This window comes from Lithobates pipiens, unplaced genomic scaffold (genome assembly GCF_037356315.1).
Source record: "Lithobates pipiens isolate NorthernLeopardFrog02 unplaced genomic scaffold, aLitPip1_a1.2 Scaffold_25, whole genome shotgun sequence".
NCBI lineage: Eukaryota > Metazoa > Chordata > Amphibia > Anura > Ranidae > Lithobates > Lithobates pipiens.
The window spans coordinates 25,715,276-25,737,714 of NW_027507787.1; the positions used below are offsets into that span (position 1 = coordinate 25,715,276).

The following is a 22,439-nucleotide window of genomic DNA, read 5'->3' on the forward strand; positions in this document are numbered from 1 at the left end:
CAGTTATCCGCTACCCTCAAGCTCTGGCTGACAGCATATTCCTAATTTTAACTAAAGTTATTTCTAGTACCTGACGTTACCCATTATAATATTTAAAAAATGCAGGAGTGAGGGATGAATGGCCTGTAATTAAGCGAAGGCTAAAATGGTTACCAAAATTGCAATTCTACCTGGAATTAAAAGTAATACAATAAAATGCGCAGTGTTAAGCAGGCACTGTGTGACACTGCCATCTAGTGTTAAACTAGATAAAAAAACAGACAGATGATTCTGGGAAACCTTACTGAAAATATTTAAGCACCAGATTTCTCCATTGACAGATAACTGGGGTCTGATTAGCAAAAATGTCCAGGAAACCTCCTGACAGCACAGTGTTATGTTCCCTTGCTGCCTACTATTCTTAAAGTTCATAGTTTACAACCATCGGTCCATGTGCTCTCTGTTCTTCCAATTTTATGGATCAAAGTATTCACTGCAGGTAAAGTTTTTTTTTTCTGCAGTGACTAAAATACACTCAAAATAGTCAGAAAGAACGGTAACACCCCCGAAATTGGGGTCAGAGGGCGCTGATCACCCCTGGTATGTTATAAACAAAAAAAAGAAAATGGTGTCCCCGGAGTGGGGCTTTTTACCAGCAGAGTTTAACCTGTACAGTATAAATAACATTGACATGTAGAAAGTAGACTAATATTGTAAATGTTTATTAATAAAAAAAAACACTCAAAATAGTAGGGATGGGATGCAGAAAAGGCAGACCACAGTTCTGGTTACAGTTTTTGGTAGCCGCATGTCCAATTGCATGCTACACAACAAAATCAGCAACCCAGCAAAAAAGTGTGGGGAGCCCCATTAACGTCCCTATCGCCACATCAAGCATAAAGACCTAAAACTGGATATGTATTCAAAGTGCAAAAGAAACCAGATTTAAAAAAACTTGCCCCTTCTGCCAAAAAGGATGAACCCTTTAAAAAAAAAAAAAAAAAAAAAAGCCCTCAAAAAACTAATTTTAATGTACATATATAATGTACATATATAATGTACATATATGGCCGGGTGGGAGCCGCCTCCTGACTGGACATTCAGGAACACATCCTTCAGGAGGGGGTTCGTGCCCGCACAGCAGCACGATCCCGATGCGCTCGTGTCACCCGGACACTGCGCATCGGCAGGAGGGCTCTGCGATTGGCCCTCCTGATCACATGACGGCCATGTCCAATCACAGCCGTCATGCGATCTAAACAGCCGGTTGCTAGGCAATCGGCTCTGCTCACACGGAAGTCGTCGCTGAGGAGAGCAGATCGCTGCAGCCGGCTGGTGATCAGCGAGTATTAGCTGTTTTTTTACAGCTTTTTACTCACTGATCACTAGTCTAGTGTAAACCTACAGTGTAAACACACACGTCCCCAAATAAAATAAAAACACGTCCCCCAACTATGTCCCAATGATTATCTGCACACATATGTACATAGGTCCGTGATCACACAAACCAATTATACACTTAACGGAATTTTTTTTACCAAAAAAATGTAGCAGAATAAATTTTGGCTTAAATTTATGACAAAATTTGATTTTATTGGATTTCTTTTAAAATTGAAAAAAGAAAAGTTTTTTTTTTTTCAAATTTCTGCTTTTTTGCGCAAAAAATAAAAAAACTGAGTCGTGAATAAATACCACAAAAATAAAGCTCTATTTGTGCAAACAAAATGATAAAAATTTAATTTGGGTACAGTGTAGCATGACCGCGCAATTGTCATTGAAAGTGCGAGAGCGCTGAAAGCTGAAAATTGGGCTGGGAAGGAAGGGGGCGAAAGTGCCCTGTATTGTAGTGGTTAAACCCAACTCCCTGAATACAGGGTGAAATATCACAGCTGCCACTAACTCAATTACATGGGCAACACCTCTGCTGCCAAGCATTTTGGCCTACTCCAGAGTTGAAGTAAAAATCTTTGTTCCCATCTCTTGCCTTTACATGAAACACCAGCAAAGAGTCATTTGTTAGCCGGTCTTTGTGATGGAATTATTTTGTTCCCCTGAAAGGCAACATGGGTTCATATGAGTGTAGAGACTTTAGGTTTTGCCTTCTTTGGACAGCATTTGCAGTGAAAGGAAGAACTTAATGTGCATGTATCTATTTTTGGCTAGTAAGTAATCATTGTTGATATCAGAAGCAAACAGTTTTTTTCTTCAGAAACAGTTACGCAAGAGGCCCACTTAATTACTTCAGGCCAATACAGACAATTCTCTCCTATACGTAAAAATCTTTTTTTTGCTAAAAAGCTACTTAGAACCCCCAAATGCTTTTTTTAAGCAGAGGCCCTAGAGAATAAAAAAAAAGATGTTACACCGCATAAATGGATACCAGACATGTTACGCTTTAAAACTTTAGCACTGTATGTTTACATTCTTTGTATTAATTTTCAGATTTGCTTACAACAAAATTTTAAGCCAAACTCCAGCTCACACGTTATAAGAAATTACAGCAAAACCCTTTTTCCCCCCTTAAGGGATAAGGGTTTTAATATGTAGCACTAACCCCCGAAGGAGCTGCTGGTTATTTTTGGGATTACCGTTACCTTCTATTCTCCTTGTGGCACGTCTAGGGGGATGTCCCATGGTAGATGGCAAAACTCAGTCAATTGAACAGTCTTTCAACGTGGGCTCAGAGGGTTGGGAAGGAAGTTCAGGTACTCTTAGTGTCAAAGACAAAAAAAAAAAAAACATTGAACTTGCTTACTTTGACGGAATCCGGAGAATAGCCATTCGCAGCTGGATAGTCACCCAGGTTGGAAAGTCCCTCTCTCACAAGGCCTAGCAGCCAACAAGGTGCTTACTCAGGAACAAGTCTCAGCTACAGACATTGTTGTAGAACGCGTAGGGAACCTAAACTTGAAAACGCTTGTAGGATACCTGGATCTTTCAGCCTGCTTGGCTATATACCACAAGACCGGATTCTCTCGGGTACTTCAGCCCTTCCAGGCTCATGTTAAGAAATCCAACCCGCACATGGTGTTCTTCTAAATAGTCCTCCCCTGGAATGTTCAAAGTACTCTGGGTCTCTCCAAACCAGAGACGGCACATAACCACCTCAGAATCCTCCTCTAGTTTGCTTGCCTCGGGCTAACCAGCCCCGAGGCATTAAAGTCGGGTGGATCCGCACCCCATAGCCTTTCCTGGGGGTTGGTCAGGAGCACTAGGACCATGTAATCAGCACATCATACTGGACCAGAACCCCCGAACCACGTGACATCCGCATCTTAAAAAACCTCTCCCAGAGGGCACAGCGAGGGCCACTCCCACTGACCTGGCTCCGAAAGAGTAACTTAAGCACCTAACCAGACCATAGTTCCACACCTGCCCCAAGAGACAGTGCTCCTTGGCCAGGCTGAACATCTCACAGTCCAGTTAGACTGACGCAGAGGTCCAATTTAGACAAATCAACCCAAACCAAACTGCAGTTTAGGCAAAGTTTAACTTTGAAAAAACGCATACCGTGTGCTCCTCAGGAGCCGCTGCTACACATGAATAAATAAAAGCTGATCATTTTATACACACCTGCCTGTGTTAAGTGCTTTGTCTCATCTATGTCAAGTGATAACATTCTGCTAGAGAGCTTGAGAAAAACAGACTTGCTGGCTGGATGACAAGAAAATAGAAGCAAGCCTCTAAAAAGTAAACTAATGCAACCATCACACTTAAGAATTAGTAAGCTGCAATATAATAAATGTTTGTAAAAAAAAGTTCCTGTTTTAAATTAAATGCTTTTAATGAAACCCAATAGCAAAGAAAAAAAATGCATTCTGATGGTTAGGGATGGAAATGGTGGTAACTAAAGAGCGTTCTTGCCAACTACCAAGAATGAATGAGCCCGCTATTCTCCTCCATCAACACCATGAATAAACTAGGCAGATTGACAGACCACTGCATTTTTTCCCTCCCATGTTAACAGTCTGAGTGTGAGAAGGTTGCTTTAGTTGTAAAATGGTGAAGACAATAAACCAGAACAGATTATGAACCTGGTTAAAGGAGCAGCTCACCTTTAAAATAAATGCCAATTTATTTCCCCCAAAAAGGAGGCTGAAGAGCACTGCATTTGTTGTCAGCAGATCGCATGTGCAATCTCAGGCGCCTGTGGACTCAGCATAGCTGTCTGCTCATACCTCATATGGGCAGGCAGTTAACAGAGCAGGAAGATCAATGAACTAGGAGCACGCTCACCAGCTCCCCTTGCAGCTCATTGAGAGCTACAAGCCAACAGCTACAATGACAGACAATGCTTGTAGGCTCACAGGAGACCGAATGAATGCCATGGCTGTGTGAGCAGAGGCATGCACGGTGGAGCATTTTTTCATATTGTGACAGTAAGTGCATGGAAAGAATCCCCCCGTGCGCTGTCATGGGGGGGAGGGGGGATTTAAGGGAGAACAAAAGGGAAGAGGCTGCAGAAAAATTGGCTGGAACATGTACCAAAAGGTGAACATATACTTTTAAGGGGCAGATGCATTTCTGCCACGTGAAAGGCCTGTCACACTAGTATCAGTACAAGTCTCTGGTCTCACCAAAACACAAGCAGAAAACATACCTTGCACATTTCCTGAAGTCAACTGAGCCTTTCGTAAACTAAAAAAAACATCCAATAAGTCTCAGCGTGCATTACCTGCTAAAATGCAAACGGTTTTATAAGAATCTGTGGTGCAATCTGTTGCAAATATACATACATGCCAGGTTATCTTTATTCTAAGCATTTCCCCAGGGGTGGCCAAACACTGACCACCATACCAATTTTCTGAATTACTTTCCATTAGTTTAATTGAAAACTTCCCTTGAACACTATAATACAAAACAGAACAGTAACTGTATCATAAACGTTTTGCTCTTATATTTGACCAGCGTCTGGCCATGTCAAAATGTAAAACTCCTGTGCTCGGCCGTAACAAGATACAGTTAAAAGGAGAGCAAGCTGAAGTTATTGCAGTGGACAACACAAAATCCTTGGGCGATAGAGATGGGGTTCTATGTAGGTTGTCCTTGCAGGAGGTAAGAATGGCAGTTGTGCCCTCTGAGTTGGGCACTGGGAACACTATAAAAGGGCAGGGGTTTAAGCAGCACAATACAATGCGTTTGGCTTATTTACCAAAAGTCACCCAACACTGCCAATGTGCCGACACTGTGGCCCACGGCAGCAGAGAAAGCATAATGCCTCAAACCACACTTCATAACCTGTGCGTGATCAGAATGATTGGACTGAACCAGCCGTTTGACAAGATTTTCATGCATTAGGTAATGTGTGCATTTACCCTAATATAGCAAGTACAGCAAGAAGAGCTTAGCCTCTGGCTGAAGCAGAAAACCACTCAAATGTTTCTGTTAAACTATTCTTCCTCTATTTTGATAGATTAGCTTTGTGCGTGCTGCTGTGAAATGAAAATTCCATTTAAAAATGTGAAAAACAGTTCCCTGTCATTTTCATATAAATTCCAAACATTTTCTCACATTCCAAGTTCTTAAAAAGTGTCTGTAAAGCCAAAAACAAATGGATCATAAATGCCTCTATAAAAATTAGTCTAACTACGTGTGCACCTCGTTTCCAAAACATTTCAGTATGGATGGAGTGCACATCAATCCTGACAGTTACTTTGACTTTCTAGGCCCTGCTTGCAATGATCTGCAAGCTGATTTACTGTAGTGTGCACAGCGTTTCCACCAAATTGCTCCATTTTCCAAGAAAATAATAAAGTGCAGGATATAATTTCTTACACAAGTCAAATTAATCCTTTTAAACAAACTCATTGGGTGGCATAGCTGGGGGCACAGCACAGGAATAAGCAGCAGAAATGTCACCAGGACACAGCATGCCCTGAGATTAAGCCCCATCCACTAATCTGGGTCGTGCAGCGTAAAAGAGGGATAGCAATCACATTACCTGCACAAATTACTTTTTTTTTGCAAGTTATTTTAGGGTGTGTAACGGATGGATGAATTGTGGTTTGTAAGAGACCACCCATATGTTTTTTTTTTTTAAAAAGGGTATAGTCTTATTCAAATGCAATCTAAAAACTTGACAGTCGCAGTAAAATGTTTGGAAACATTTTCCAAGTAGATGCACATGAAGGCACTACAGATTAATGCCCCAGTTGAAGTCCTTTAGGATGAAATGCGTCGACCTGCCACACTTGCTCCCCACATTGCTTCATATATTTTTCACCAGTACTTTTACTCATTTTTGGTGTACTGTAATTTTAAATAAATACCTGCGTTTTTTTTTTTACCTATACCATATGGAGTCCTTCCATTTTCTCTTTTTATCCCGGTTCGATTGAGTGCATTTTTTTTATATATCAACCACCTCCAGACGGCTCCTCCATAGCGTGGAAGTTTCACATTGTGTTTGAGAGTCACAAGGCTCCAGGAACTTCAGCTGATAGCCGAGGTGTGGAACCATCCTGTTTGGAGTGATCGTTTTCCTGTCAATCCTAACCCTGTGGCACTTGGACCACATAAGCTCAAATGATCTACTACCGTTTGTGGGCTCCCTTCTGCATAATCTCTAGAAGAGGCTTTCTTTTGGGACAACAGCCATGCAGACCAATTTGATGCAGTGTGTGGCATATGGTCTGAGCATCAACACGCTGACCCCACCCCATCTCTGCCGCAATGCTGGCAGCACTCACACATCCACTTCCAAAAGACAAGCTCTGGATATCACGCTGAGCACTTGCACTCAACTTTGGTCAACTATGGCGAGGGTCTGTTCTTAGTGGAACCTGTTTGTTATAACACTGTATGGTCTTGGCCACCATGCTGCAGCTCAGTTTCAGGGTCTTGGCAATCTTCTTATAGCCAAGGCCATCTTTGCGTAGAGCAACAATTATTTTTTTCTGATCAGAGTTCTTTACCAGCAAGTGCCATGTTGAATTTCCAGTGACCAATATGAGAGAGAGTGGGAGCAATACCAAATGCAACTCACCTGCTCCCCCACACGAGACGGTGTAACACTGAGTCGCATGACACCGGGGAGGGAAAATGGCTAATTGGGCCCAATTTGGACTTTCACTTAGGGGTGTACTCACTTTTGTTGCCAGCGGTTTAGACATTAATGGCTGCGTGTTGAGTTATTTTGAGGGGACAGCAAATTTACACTGATTGTAGCAAAGTGGTGAGTGTGCAGCTTGTATAATGTAAAGCAATTTCTTCAGTGCTTCTTCAAAAAAGGGTTTGGTTTAGTTTTATAGAAGCACCAAGTATGAAACTTGTTACCTCTTCGGTGTCCATGTCTTGGTGGTAGTCATTTTGGCATGAATAAATCAACATTGGATCTATAGTGGTGTGCAGCCGAACACCTTTCCTCCTTTACTTTGGTGGCGAGCCAAGCTTAGCACCCAGCCCATTTACTCCATCTGATTACAGTCACCTGGAGCAGCGTAGCCCATCTTTGGATTTGCTGCGTGGAAAGGCAGTGGCTGGGAAATGCCTGGGAAGTGAAAATTGCCCATAGACTTACAATGGGGCTTCAGTTGTCAGCTGCCTCTCCTACAAAAGCCTTTACACAGAAGCCGCTGACAGCTTAGCATGGGACCAGAGCGGCTGCAGAAAAAGATATGGATAGCGATTTTTGCTTTACAGTTAGACAGATTAGTCTTAGAATGTGGCTGCCAGCAGATTTAGAGTCAGGTAAAGTAGATGTTCAAAAAACTAAGTCTTCAAAACTTGAATATTACACTATATTTATCCAAGCATTTGTGCCTCCCCTATCTACAATTACCTCTCCTGTCCATCGGATACAGAGAGAAAAAAAACAAAACAAAAAAACACTTAACGGCAAAATTCACAAATTTTTGTCAAATGTGAAAGATAGTTACGCCATGAGAACTGTGATCTTTATTCTAAGCAAAAAAAAATAAATAGATTCTCGTTTTAGCCAGAATCGTGCAGCTCTACCCATAGACTTACATTGGAATGCAAAACCTGTTTGCAGTAAAAAAAAAAAAAAAAAAAAGTTTAACACAGGCCCTTAAGTTGGTGGAAAGGTGCACAGAATAACCTAATCATTTCCAAAAAGTCGCATGATATGCAGTTTACAAAGGACAAATGGTGCCTACAATGACAATTTGTGGGGGCAAGGGCGATAGGACGTCAGTGTTAATTTTGATGTCAGATTTAAATTTAGTTTTAGTCAACTAAAATCTAAATGGTTTAGTTAAATTGTAATGCATTTAAGCATTTCTCTAGAATTTCCACTCATATACCCCTGGAGTAACAATTTAACATGTTATTTATGGTACAGTAATACCTCGGATTTCAAGCAATGCGGTTTATGAGCATTTCACAATACAAGCTATTTTTTTAACCACTTCAATACCGGGCCTATTCTGGCACTCCTCTCCTACACGTAAAAATCATAAATTGTTTGCCCGAAAATTACTCAGAACCCCCAAACATATACTTTTTTTAGCACACACCCTATGGAATAAAATGGCAGTTATTGCAACTTTTTATCTCGCACAGTATTTGCGCAACAATTTTTCAAACGCATTTTTTTGGGGGGGAAAAAAAAAAAAAAAAGTTTGATTTAAAAAACAAACATTAAAGTTAAACCAATTTTTATATAATGTGAAAGATTATGTTACATCGAGTAAATAGATACCCAACATGTCACGCTTTAAAATTGTGCACACTCATGGAATGTCGCCAAACTTCAGCACTTATAAATCTCCATATGCGAGGCTTCAAAAAAAAAAAAAAAAAAAAAAAAAAAAATAAAAAAGGTACAGGTTACATATTGAGAGAGTTACAGAGGAGGTCTAGAGATAGAATTGTTGCTTGCGCTCTAATGCACGTGGCGATACCTCACATGTGTAGTTTGAATGGAGTTTACATATGTGGGCGGGACAAACGTGTGCGTTCGCTTCTGATCGCGAGCTACGGGGACATGGGCATTTAAAAAAAAACGAATTTAACACTTTTATTCCTATTACAAGGAATGTAAAAATCCCTTGTAATTGGAATCATTCATGACAAGTCCTCTTTATGGAGAGATGTGGGGTCAATAAGACCCCACATCTCTCCTCCAGGCTGGAAAGCACGAGTGTGGAAAAAAAAAAAAAAAAAAAAAAAAAGTCACCGTACCCATGCTGACAGCCGCAATCGTGGCTTTGTTTGCTTCCGGGAACCCAGGCATGACGTCATAACATCACGCCAGGGCCTCCGATGGTAATAGAGATGACTGGTGACCATCTGGTCACCGGAAATCTCCATCGTCATCATCCGGTGCTGGACGATTCTTTCTTCAGGTCCCCGATGGCACGGGAGAGCCCGGAGAAGCACCGCATGGCAGCAGGAGAGGGATGTCCCCTCTCGTTGCCTGTAAACGATCAAGCGGCGGAACTGCTATGACCATTCTATGTCACATGGATTAAATGCATGATAAACGTAGGACATCAAAATGTCATTGGCTTTAATTGAGCAGTGCACATGGCAGGTCAGAGGTCTGTTTGATCTGCTTTGCGTGGCTGTTTCTTAGGATGCAGCAGGTCTTCTAGGGGTGTATTAGAACCTCAGGTAATGCAGGCCAGAAGTAACACTGTTTGAAAAGAAAGCTAGCAAGCATGAGCCCTTAACCATGCTGGGAACAAGATAAACTGCTTCTATGGTGGTCACATTGGCAGATCCTTGTTTTACCAACTTTTCCCGTAATGTAGAACTAGCAGGAGTCACCATTTTGTGCTTACCACTGCATACTCGAGACCTTTCTAGTCAGATTTGGTCTGGACAGTTGGCAGATAATTTATGAACATAAAATGGGAACCTCTTTATGCCATTGGGATATAGGATATTCCCTATAAAGAATAAGGAACATGTACATAGGCAAGGCACCACATTAGTCTGACATTGGTGAACTTGGGTTCCTTTTCTTAGGATAAACATCTCAGAAAAAAAAAAAAAGGCACAAAGTAGTGAAAGCCATGAGGAACAAATTACTTGAATTGTACAGATTATGGCTCGATTGAACTCCAGAAAAAAAAAAAAAAAAAAAAAAAAAAAATTGGTCACCCCTTCGCTGCAGCAGGTCAAAGTTTCTACAATAAGACACTTCCATATTATGTTCTACGTCATCTGTGCTGTCAGTTGGCATGTCGGGGGGGGTCACCGACAGTTTCTCAGGATATAAAAAAAAAAATAAAAAAATGCCCTGCTTATCTTTAAAATAAAAGTTCTTCTTCAGCTTAACAGAATGGCAGATGTACTTTTGTTCACTCCAAGAACTGCATGCAAACACCTTGGGCTGAAAATATAACATGTTTTGCAATTTATAGGGTATTCTATAATAAACTCCTGCCAAAAACACACCTAATCTACACCAAAAACAAACTCAAACTTGGCCGACATTCTTCATTTTTATGCATAATGGAACAAAAGGAAACCAGAGTAAATAAACATTGCATGGACAACAAGCAACTCATCCAAGGGATCCAGTCAACATTTCCCTAAAGAAAATTAGTTCCCTGCAGGCTTATTAGGTTTGACTATGTTCCAACACCCAAATCTGGATTTAGAACAGTAGGTGTAAAAGCTTTTCACAAGGGATAATGACTGATAAGCTCCATTAGAGGCATTTAACCCAATTCACTGCTGGACAGGCCTGTAATTCAATGTGTAAAGGCTTTTCCCTTTTTGGAAGAGCACACACACCAATTAAATAATAAATAATAATAATAATAATAATAATAATAATAATTATTATATATACACACACACGCTACCTTGAACATATTAAATATGACAAGTGGTGATGAAGAACTTTGAAATCACCATACTAAAAAAAACACTTTAGATTAAAAAACAAAACAAAAATAAAATAAAAATAAACACAGGAGTTTGACTATAATCAAAAGCATTGGGATGCCTGCTTTTACACACAAACTTCAATGTTCGTAGGGTTCAATATTGAGTTGCCCCACACTTTGCAACTATGACAGCTTCAACTCTTCGGGAAGGCCATCCCACAAGGTTTAGCAGTGCGTCCATGGGAAGGTTTAACCATACTTCTAGAAGCACATTTGTAAGGTCAGGCATTGATGTGGACGAGAAGGCCGGGCTCACAGTCTCCACTCCAAGTCATCCCAAAAGGTGTTCTATTGGGTTGAGGTCAAGACTCTGCAGGCCAGTCTCCACCCCAAACTCACTCATCCATTTCTTTATGCACTCTGTTAATGTACTTGTGCGCAGTCATGTTGGAACAGTAAGGAGCCATCCCCAACTGCTCCCACAAAGTTAGGAGCATGAAATTGTCCAAAAACATCTTAGTATGCTGCTGCCTTAAGCTTTCCCGTCGCTGGAACTAAGGGGCCCGAGTCCCGACCTCAAACTTATAGTGCAAGCCAGGCCTTCTCATCCACATCAGTGCCCGACCTCACAAATTCGTTTCTGGAAGAATGGTCCAACATTCCAATAGACACTCCTAAACTTCATGGGCAACCTTTCAAGAAGAGTTGAAGCTGTTATAGCTGCAAAAGGGGGAGCCACCTCAATATTGAACCCTACGGACTAAGGCTGGGATGTCATTAAAGTTCATGTGCATGTAAAGTCAGGTGTCCCAATACTTTTGTCAGAGAGAACTCCATCTCTAGTTTTCATTTTGATCAGGAAATACCTAGGCTGGTGAGGTTTATGGAATACACTGGGGGCTTTCATCCAAAAAACCCCAAAAAAGGTTTCAGCTCAGTATATATTGATGTAGTTCTTTCCATCTAGCAAATTAAGACCAAAATCATTAACCACTTGCCGACCGCCGCACGACGATGTACGTCGACAGAACGGCACGGGCAGGCATAAGGGCTTACATGTACGTCCTTGCCTGCCCAACGGTCGGGGGCCCGATCGGGCCCCCGCCCGTTGCCTGCGGCGGTCGGTATTCGTTCGGGAGCGATCCCGGACGAGGGGACGGCCATTCATTCATGGCCACCCCCTCGCGATCGCTCCCGACGAATGAAAATGTCCCGTGACATCACTTCCTCTCCTGTAATGTAAACACAGGAGAGGAAGTGATGTATTCTCTCCTCCGTGTCGGTATTTTTCGTTCCGGCACCGAGGAGAGAGCATCGGTGAGTTGCACAAGCACTACACTACACAGTAGAACATGCCAGGCACACTCACACCCCCCCTTTACCCCCCGATCACCCCCCAATTACCCCTGCCCCCCCAGTCACAGTGACACCAATTGCTTTTTTTTTTTTGCATTGGTGTCATTTGTGACTGTAATAACTGTTAGGGCAGTTAGGGTTAGCCCCCTTTAGTTCTAATGTGCCCCCCTAACCCCCCCAATAAAGGTTTAACCCCGTGATCACCCCCCCTCGCCAGTGTCACTAAGGCTGGGTTCACATTGCAGCGGTTTATGAGAACGGATGTGATTCGCACCGCACTGCAGTGCAAATCACATCCGATCTCTGTGCGATTCGAGTTCAGCCACACAGATAGTATGGCTGAATTCGTGTCGCACCCACCGCAAACTCGCACGGGACCCTTTTTTTGGCCCGCAGCAGAATCGGATCGCATGGGTGTTCACACCATGCGATCCGAGTTTGCAGATCGCACTGCGATATGCGAACTGATCTGGGGGTGTCAGTAACATTTCACTGACACTCCCAGCAGTTCGCATAGGGCAGTGTGAACTGCCGCCGGGAGGCATGCGATGCGGGAACCCGCCGCGGATTCATGGCGTTCCCGCATCGCTCCAGTGTGAACCCAGCCTAATAAGCGATAGTTTTTCTGATCGCTGTATTAGTGTCACAGGTGACGCTAGTTAGGCAGGTAGGTATTTAGGTTCGCCGCAGCTTTTTATAGCGCCAGGGACCCCCATATACTACCGCATAAAGCCCCCTGATTGCCCCCTAGTTAACCCTGTCACCAGTGATCACCATATAACTGTTACAGGTGACGCTGGTTGGTTAGTTATTTTTTTTTATAGTTTCAGGGCACCCGCCATTACCTAGTCTCACTAGTGTACCCCTAAATTTAGGGGTGTCTACTTTCCAAAATGGGGTCATTTGGGGGGGGTTTGTGCCATCTTGGCATTTTATGGCCTTCAAAACTGTAACGCCCTTAGAAAGCCTGAAGGCGGTGCTTGGTTTTCGGGGCCCCGTACGCGGCTAGGCTCCCAAAAAGTCCCACATATGTGGTATCCCCGTACTCAGGAGAAGCAGCAGAATTTATTTTGGGTTGTCATTTCACATATGCCCATAGCATGTGTGAGCAATATATCATTTAGTGACAACTGTGTTAAAAAAAAAAAAAATATTTTTTGTCATTATTCAATCGCTTGAGGCAAAAAAATAAAAATATTCAATGGGCTCAACATGCCACTTATCAATTTCCTTAGGGTGTCTACTTTCCAAAATGGGGTCATTTGGGGGGGTTTTGTACTGCCCTGCCATTTTAGCACCTCAAGAAATGAGATAGGCAGTCGTAAACTAAAAGCTGCGTAAATTCCAGAAAACGTACCTTAGTTTGTAGATGTGACAACTTTTGCGCAAACCAATAAATATACAATTATTGACTGTTTTTTACCAAAGACATGTGGCTGAATACATTTTGGCCTAAATGTATGACAAATTGAGTTTATTGGATTTTTCTAATAACAAAAAGTAGAAAATCTTTTTTTTTTTCAAAATTTGCGGTCTTTTTACGTTTATATCGCAAAAAATAAAAAATCGCAGAGGCAATCAAATACCATCAAAAGAAAGCTCTATTTGTGGGAAGAAAAGGACGCAAATTTTGTTTGGGTACAACATTGCATGACCGCGCAATTACCAGTTAAAGCAGCGCAGTGCCAAATTGTAAAAAGACCTCTGGTCATTTACCAGCAAAATGGTCCGGTCTGAAGGTGGTTAAAAAGCCAAGCAGGCTCAAAAGGAGCCAGAGAAGCAGTTTCATGCAACACACAATCTCATCTCTTCATGGAGCTCTACAATTCCTTTTATACAGGCTAAAGCCCACTCATCCATCAACTAAAGCACATCTCTACAACAAGACCATTGTAAAACAGATGATCTGCAGGCACGCAAAAGTAGGAGGAACCACCTTCACTGCACATTCACATAGATAGCAGCCGACTGTGCATGAATGATCTGGTCACCAAAAAAAGTGTCTTATGAAAATTTGAATGGGATGAACATACATGACTTTGCATAGGGAGTAAAGGCAATCTGCCAACATCCCCAATGCTGGCCTACCTGGCAGGAATGCACCAATAGCAATTTGCAAGCAAAAGCCAACCATGCTCATCAAGACAGTAGGGAGAGTGCCTACATACATACGATCTTTCATCGAGCCACACAGAAAAGATCACTTTAATCTCTAGGAAGCTTTAATAGGCCTCTTTTTAAATAGCTTGACTTTGCTGGATGTGGACTGTTACATGATAAATAAGGAAATGGACAAGGTTTCTGCTTAGAAAAACAATTAAAACTTGTTTTTCAAGTTTGTATTCCTCCTTTTTTTTTCCTGTACAAGGACAAACTTCTTCTTAGGACAAGGAGAGGCTAAACTGAAATGCATACAAAAATCTTACGGAGCTGAACCAAGGAAGATCCTACTGAGACAAGAATAGACCTTTTTTTCTCTGGTTTAGACCCACTTAGCTATGGTATGCTGAGCTAAAACACAAGTTTTACTTGCATGCCATCTGAAAGCCAACAGGATTCCAATCAGCCCCACTGCTGTGGGATTAGCCTCATGGTCCCTAGTATGCAGATGTAGCAAGTCTGGTCATGGATGCTCCCTTACCCCCCTCTTTGGAAAATCTATTGTGTCAAGGTCCTGTTTTTTCCATCCCGCTTAGCAGACCCCTAGCTTTTAACAGTCTGCCTTTTAGGAGCCAGGTATTGAGGGACAGGGGGCCATCTGATGCCTACAAAGCTTAAAGCTCAAACATAAAACAGAGGAATATACTGTACCGTGATACCTGGAAGGTTTATAAATCATGGTGCAAGTCACTGCAAATTCATGCCCATTCTTCTTGTAGCATATATCGTGGCTTTCTCCAAAAGGGAGTGCTTTAGCAGCCAACTTTAACCACTTCCCCCGGACCATTTTGCTGGCCAAAGACCAGACCACTTTTTGCGATTCGGCACTGCGTCGCTTTAACAATTGCGGTCATGCGACGTGACTCCCAAACAAAATTTACATCCTTTGCCACAAATAGAGCTTTCTTTTGGTGGTATTTGATCACCTCTGCGGTTTTTATTTTTTGCTCTATAAACAAAAATAGAGCGACAATTTTGAAAAACAACAAAAAAAACAAAAAAAACACAGCATTTTTTACTTTGTTATAAAAATCCCCCAAAAATATATATAAAAAAAAAAATTTCCCCTCAGTTTAGGCCGATGCGTATTCTACATATATTTTTGGTAAAAAAAAAAAAAAAAAAAAAAAAAAAATCGCAATAAGTGATTGATTTGCGCAAAAGTTATAGAGTTTACAAAATAGTGGATAGTTTTATGACATTTTTATTCATTTTTTTTTACTAGTAATGGCGGCGATCAGCGATTTTTTTTATTGTGACTGCGACATTATGGTTGACAGACATTTTTGGGACCATTGTCACTGGCAGTGAAGGGGTTAACCAGTGGGTGGCAGTGTAGGGGTTAAGTGTTCCTAGGGGTTTGTGACCGTTAGGGGCTGGGCTATCTTTTAGTGAACACTGATCTCTGCTTCATTTACATGGAACATAGATCAGCGTCACTTGTTGCTAGGCAGAAAGGGGAGATGCATCTCCCAGTTCAGCCTCCCTGTGAGACGATTGCGGGTATGCCCTCGGCGATCGAGTCCGCGGGACCCGCGACCGGACTCATGGGGGTCCCGGGCAGCGCGCTCGCGATGGCAGGGTGGCACTTAAAATGGATGTACCTGTACACCAATATGCCTGCCCGTGCCATTCTGCCGATGTACATCGGCGTGCACCGGTCGGGAAGTGGTTAAAGTGGAAAAACCTAAATCCATTAATGATCTACCAAAATAGTTAGATTCAAACATGCCGTGAATGCACAGGTATCAGTTACGTCACGTGTGGAGCACTATGGACAACTAAAGCTGAAACAGAGGCCAAGAAAGCAACTTCTGTGGCAGAGAAAAAAAAAAAACCCCTGTAGGATTTAGTTCCGATTTAGGCACTATTGACAGTAGGGTGTGGTTTATCAGGCCGTTTTAAATGACAGTTGGCATCCATTTTCTCTAGTCTGCGCTTTCAAGGTATAATGCACCTCCTCTGGTCAGATCTCTGAAGTTACCATGGAACTTGAATTTGGCACAGTTCTTCAGAAAACTGATAATAGTTAGGAGCATCTGATATTTCTTTGGTTCTTTGAGACTTTTTGCTAAAAGGTGGTGCCTGCCTAACATCTTATATCATAATATCATACTTCCCCTTGTCTCATGCCAATACATAAAGACGTATGCTTAATTGTTTGGATTGTTGCGAAGGCTCTGTACATTTATCTTGCCTCATTTGGACAAAAGGATTCCCTTTTTCGAGCAAAGCCGGGTCAGGTAGCCTTCTGGGCCACAAACTCCATCAAAAGTCAGATCAATTCCTTTTGCGGTCAAGGCCCACTCCACAAGAGCTGTTAGAGTGCCCGAGTATTCATAATTAGGAGTGTGTGTGTCCTAGGATTGCAAGGTGGCCACCTGGTCCTCAGTTCACGTTTTACAAATTTTGACCAAGTTAATTTTGCTGCATTGGCAGATGTTTTGGTCACAGGGTCTGAATTTTTCTGCCTGAGAGTTGTTTTTTCCCCACTGAACGGTAGACACTGGTTTGAGACATAACAGTCTGAATCTTTTGGTTCTCCATTTTGTCCTTCAATGAAGCAAAAAATAAAATGTTTTTTTTGCTGCCTTTGGGGGACAGCAACCACCCTGTTTTATGATTGAGTTGTCTCTTGCAAATGGGGGCGTCTGTCCACCAAGGAAAGGCCACCCGCAAGGTCAGGGGTCTCAAACTCAATTTCATCATGGGCCACATCAGCATTATGGTTGCCCTCAATGGGCCTGTTGTATTTGCAAGACTATATAAATCTACTCCATCATAATATTTTTAGTTTTAATAATTCCTTAAAGTGAATGTAAACCCGATTCATGAAATTTGACCTAGGCACATATCTGTAGTGTTTCCTTATCTTTCTCCAAAGCACTAAATATCATGTCTGTCTGCTGTTTCCTTCCTCCGTTATCGGCATACCTTCTGACAAGTTCTGAGACGGGAGATAAAAGCAACTGAAAATGTGTCCTAGGAGGTTGCTATAAATGGATTAGCAGAGTTTGTCTTGGCACAACACAGCTCTGAAAGTATCTTCGTTCTTCTGCCTATGTGAAGTGGGGGTATATGCCTTTCCTCCAATCAGCTCCCAAAACTAAACTCCCAGTGCTGAATGAGAAAGTGAAAATTCTAACCCTAAGAATTCTAAATAAAATAGAAAGCTGAAGAAAGCAGATAAAACATTTAAAACATATGTGGTTTCATCCCAGTGTATCATCTGGGGCTGTTCACTTCACTGGGTGTATATATATATATATATATATATATATATATATATATATATATATATATATATATATATATATATATATATATATACAGTGGCGGAACTACCGCCATAGCGACCCACGCGGTCGCTATGGGGCCCGCCGTCGCTATGGGGCCCGCAGTCGCTATGGTGCCCGAAGCCTAGGCAAACCGCTGCCGAATGGGGTCCGCTGCCGAGCAGTGCGGGGCTCGGCAATGCATTCCGCCCAGAACACAGGCGTCAGCCCCCTCCCAGCGTCGTGACGTCACTCAGCCGGAGGCTCGATGGGCGGAGCGTCAGTGCTGAGCTACTGCAGCCTGCATACACGAGGAAGCAGGCAGCACCGCACCGCCGAGGAGGAACCAGACTGACTCACCCTTTGCATTGCAGACCATTGCAATCACAGAGCCTGAGGTACTGACTGTATAAGCTAAATGTACAAGCTAAGCTGATGCAATGATGAGGCCAGACTGCAGTCTAAACGTTTTGAACTGTCTGTGACTTTGACTGATTTTTTTAATATGCAGCATGGGGGGGGGGGGGGGGTAAATGTCCTGCACTGGTCACTGTAATTGTATTCATGTCCTGCACTGGTCACTGTAATTGTATTCATGTCCTGCACTGGTTACTGGTCACTTTTGAATGATTTTACTGGTCACGGTCACTGATGAATGAATTCACTGGTCACGGTCGAATGATTTTACTGGTCACGGTCACTAATAAATGAATTTACTGGTCACGGTCACTGATGAATGAATTTACTGGTCACGGTCGAATGATTTTACTGGTCACGGTCGAATGATTTTACTGGTCACGGTCACTGATTAATGATTTTACTGGTCACGGTCACTGATGAATAATTTTACTGGTCACGGTCACTGATGAATGAATTTACTGGTCATGGTCAAATGATTTTACTAGTCACAGTCGAATGATTTTACTGGTCACGATCACTGATGAATGATTTTACTGGTCACGGTCGAATGATTTTGAACTGTCTGTGAGTTTGACTGATTTTTATAATATGCAGCATGTCGGGGGGGAGGGGGAGGGGGAGGGGGGTAAATGTCCTGCACTGGTCACTGTAATTGTATTCATGTCCTGCACTGGTCACTGTAATTGTATTCATGTCCTGCACTGGTCACTGTAATTGTATTCATGTCCTGCACTGGTCACTGTCACTGATGAATGATTTTACTGGTCACGGTCACTGATGAATGATTTTACTGGTCACGGTCACTGATGAATGATTTTACTGGTCACGGTCACTGATGAATGATTTTACTGGTCACGGTTGAATGATTTTACTGGTCACGGTCACTGATGAATGATTTTACTGGTCACAGTCACTGATGAATGATTTTACTGGTCACGGTCACTGATGAATGAATTTACTGGTCATGGTCAAATGATTTTACTGGTCACGGTCACTGATGAATGAATTTACTGGTCACGATCACTGATGAATGATTTTACTGGTCACGGTCGAATGATTTTGAACTGTCTGAGTTTGACTGATTTTTATAATATGCAGCATGGCGGGGGGAGGGGGGTAAATGTCCTGCACTGGTCACTGTAATTGTATTCATGTCCTGCACTGGTCACTGTAATTGCATTCATGTCCTGCACTGGTTACTGGTCACTGATGAATGATTTTACTGGTCACTTTTGAATGATTTTACTGGTCACTTTTGAATGATTTTACTGGTCACGGTCACTGATGAATGATTTTACTGGTCACGGTCACTGATGAATGATTTTACTGGTCACGGTCACTGATGAATAAATTTACTGGTCACGGGCACTGATGAATAAATTTACTGGTCACGGGCACTGATGAATAAATTTACTGGTCACGGTCACTGATGAATAAATTTACTGGTCACGGGCACTGATGAATAAATTTACTGGTCACGGGCACTGATGAATAAATTTACTGGTCACGGGCACTGATGAATAAATTTACTGGTCACGGGCACTGATGAATTAATGTACTGCCACTGCTGATCATGGTCACTGATGGTGATGATTGTGAACTGTGACTGTGAGTTTTATAATATGCAGCATGGCGGGGGGTAATGTCCTGCACTGATCACAGTAACTGCTGTATTAATGGACTGCCACTGGTCACGGTCACTGATGAATGATTTTACTGGTCACGGTCACTGATGAATGAATTTTATTAGCAGTGGTTTTGTTTTGTTGTTAAAGCGTTGTTCCAGCCGTAAAAACCGTTTTTTTTTTAAAAGTCAGCAGCTACAAACACTGTAGCTGCTGACTTATAATATGTAGGCTGATCCTTCCCTCCTATTGCGTGCTGGCGCTGCCATCCTCACTAAGGGAATTAGGCAGTGGAGCCTTGTGGCTTCACTGCCTGTTTCCTACTGTTCATGTATGACTCCCCTGGCGATTTCTGAATGGGCAGCTGTCTTTTGTGACGCACACGGGTCCCAGAAGACACTGTGTCCAAATTTCCCAGAAATAAATGTGAGGAGGAGAAGACCGAAGATCACCTTGGAATAAGAAGTGGCAGATTAGGAAAATCTGCCTAGCAACAGGCATTTCTGGTGAGTAAAACATGTATTTATTTATTTTTTTCATTTATTTTTGTTGCATTTGTATGTATTTTTTCAGGGTGGACCTCCACTTTAACTATATAATTGAGGAGTAAGGGTCTTTCCTTGTACTGTATTTTTCAGTTTCAACCATAATGTCCAGTTACCATCATCAAAGTGGCGCTCACAAGCGTAAAAAGAAAAGGGAAGACACCTACAAAACCGGGAAACTTCCAAAAATCACACATTTTTTTAATGTGCCCAATGTTGGTCAGAGCTCTGCAGCAGACCATGATGCGGAAAAAGTTGCTGAGGCAAGCCCAGAAAGCCTTGACCCCACAATTACTGACATGCCAGTACAGGAGCAATTTCTACCTGGCCAGTTTCCCCTAAATGAACCGAGTACAAGCCAAGAGTTAGGTGGTGTTGTTCAGGAAAATATTGAAAAAGATTATCCTGAAACTGAGCCATTTGCAGCAGCCGATGTTCACTTGACTGGTAGTGACATAGCTGTGCTAACCGACATTGCATCTACAAAATATATCACAGACAGGGCAAACTTTCCAATTACAATTACAGATGCACATGTGAAGAGATTTATAATTACTAATGGTCCTTGCAGACCTACAGGGCCCTTTAAGAGAGACAATGATGAGGAACAGAGGTGTTTTTCAGTAAAATATTATGAAAAAACAACAAAAACAGGACTTAAACTACCCATTACCTGGCTCTGTTATTCTCCTAAATTGAATGTTGCATACTGTGAACCATGCTGGTTGTTTGGTGACCGTAGAAAGCTAGGCTCTGAACCAGCATGGGCAAAGGGGATACAAAAATGGAAAGGCTTGTCAACAAAAATACAGGTTCATGAAACATCTCAAACTCATATAGATTCTTGCATAATATATGATCAGTGGCGTAAAAAGGGAACAATTGATGAGGAAAATGAACAACAATTAAGAAAAGAAAAAAACTTTTGGAGAGATGTTTTAAATAGAATTGTGAATGTCACCTTGACTATGGCTATGAATAACATGGCCTTCCGTGGCCACAGAGAAAAAATAGGAGAAGTCAACAGTGGAAACTTCCTGGCAATAATTGAGCTTCTAGCTGAGTATGATCCCATATTAAAGCAATTGCTACAGTTACCACAGGGAAAAGTCAAATACCTTAGTCCAAAAATTCAAAATGAAGTCATAGATATTTTGTCAAAGCAAGTTCTGAATGACATTTTGTCTGAAGTGCAAAATGCACAGTTTTACTCATTGATTATAGATACTACTCAAGATATCTCTAAATGTGATCAAATGAGCCAGGTTCTCCGATATGTTTCTATTGAAAGAGATCCAAATACGAGAGCAAAACAAATTAACATACATGAGGCATTTCTTGGATTTAATGCTATTCATGACCAAAGTGCTGCAGGTATAGAAAAAGAAATACTTGCATTTATTGATGATAAAGGAATTTCTTTGGATAAGTGCCGTGGTCAGGGCTATGATGGTGCTGCCACAATGAGTGGAATCTATTCTGGTGTGCAGACTAGAATTTTGCAGAGAGAGGAAAATGCACTTTATGTTCATTGTGCAGCACACAATCTTAATTTGGTCCTCCAAGATGCTGTGGCAGAGATTACAGAGGTCTCAAACTTCATGGGTGTGGTTCAACATTTACACAATTTTTTTGGGGACAGTGGAAAGCGGTGGGAGATCCTGTCTTCATTTACCAGTGAATCCTCTGTTACACTGAAGAAATTGTGTCCCACACGCTGGTCATCTCGCTATGAGTCGCTGCTTGCCTTGCGTTTTCGTTTTGTAGATGTGCTTAAAGCGCTATCAAAAATAAGTCTTGTAGCTACCAAAAAAAGTGAAAGAGAAGAGGCAATGGGGCTGAAAAAAAAATTGGAGTCCTTCCAATCTATATTTCTAATTGTTCTACAAACCAAAATATTCTCAAGCATAAATTCTCTATCTAAACTCCTCCAGTCAGAGAGCATGGACTTGTCCAAAGCTTCTCATTTAATTAAGACAGCCTTGGATGAGCTATCCAATTTCAGAAACAGTTTTGGGGAAGCCAGAAATAATGCTGTATTGCTTGCACAAAAATGGAATATTACCCCCAGATTTGAAGCAAAACGAATTCGCACTGTCAGAAAGCATTTTGATGAATTGTGTGTTGATGAGAGGTTAGAGGACCTTGAAGAACGTTTCAAAATCAACGTTTTCTATAGGTGCTTAGACATAATAGTAAACCAGTTGTCAAACAGGTTCCAGGGACTTAATCGGGTTGTTCAGCGCTTTGAAATTATTCAACCTGCAGTTCTAGCAT

At 41.9% G+C, this 22,439-nt stretch overlaps 1 protein-coding gene across 1 annotated transcript in view; it reads right to left on the minus strand.

Moving 5' to 3' along the window:
• Positions 1-22,439, minus strand: part of IPMK (inositol polyphosphate multikinase) — an 86,682-nt gene that overhangs the window by 22,387 nt on the left and 41,856 nt on the right. The gene's annotated exons all lie outside the window — the stretch shown is intronic.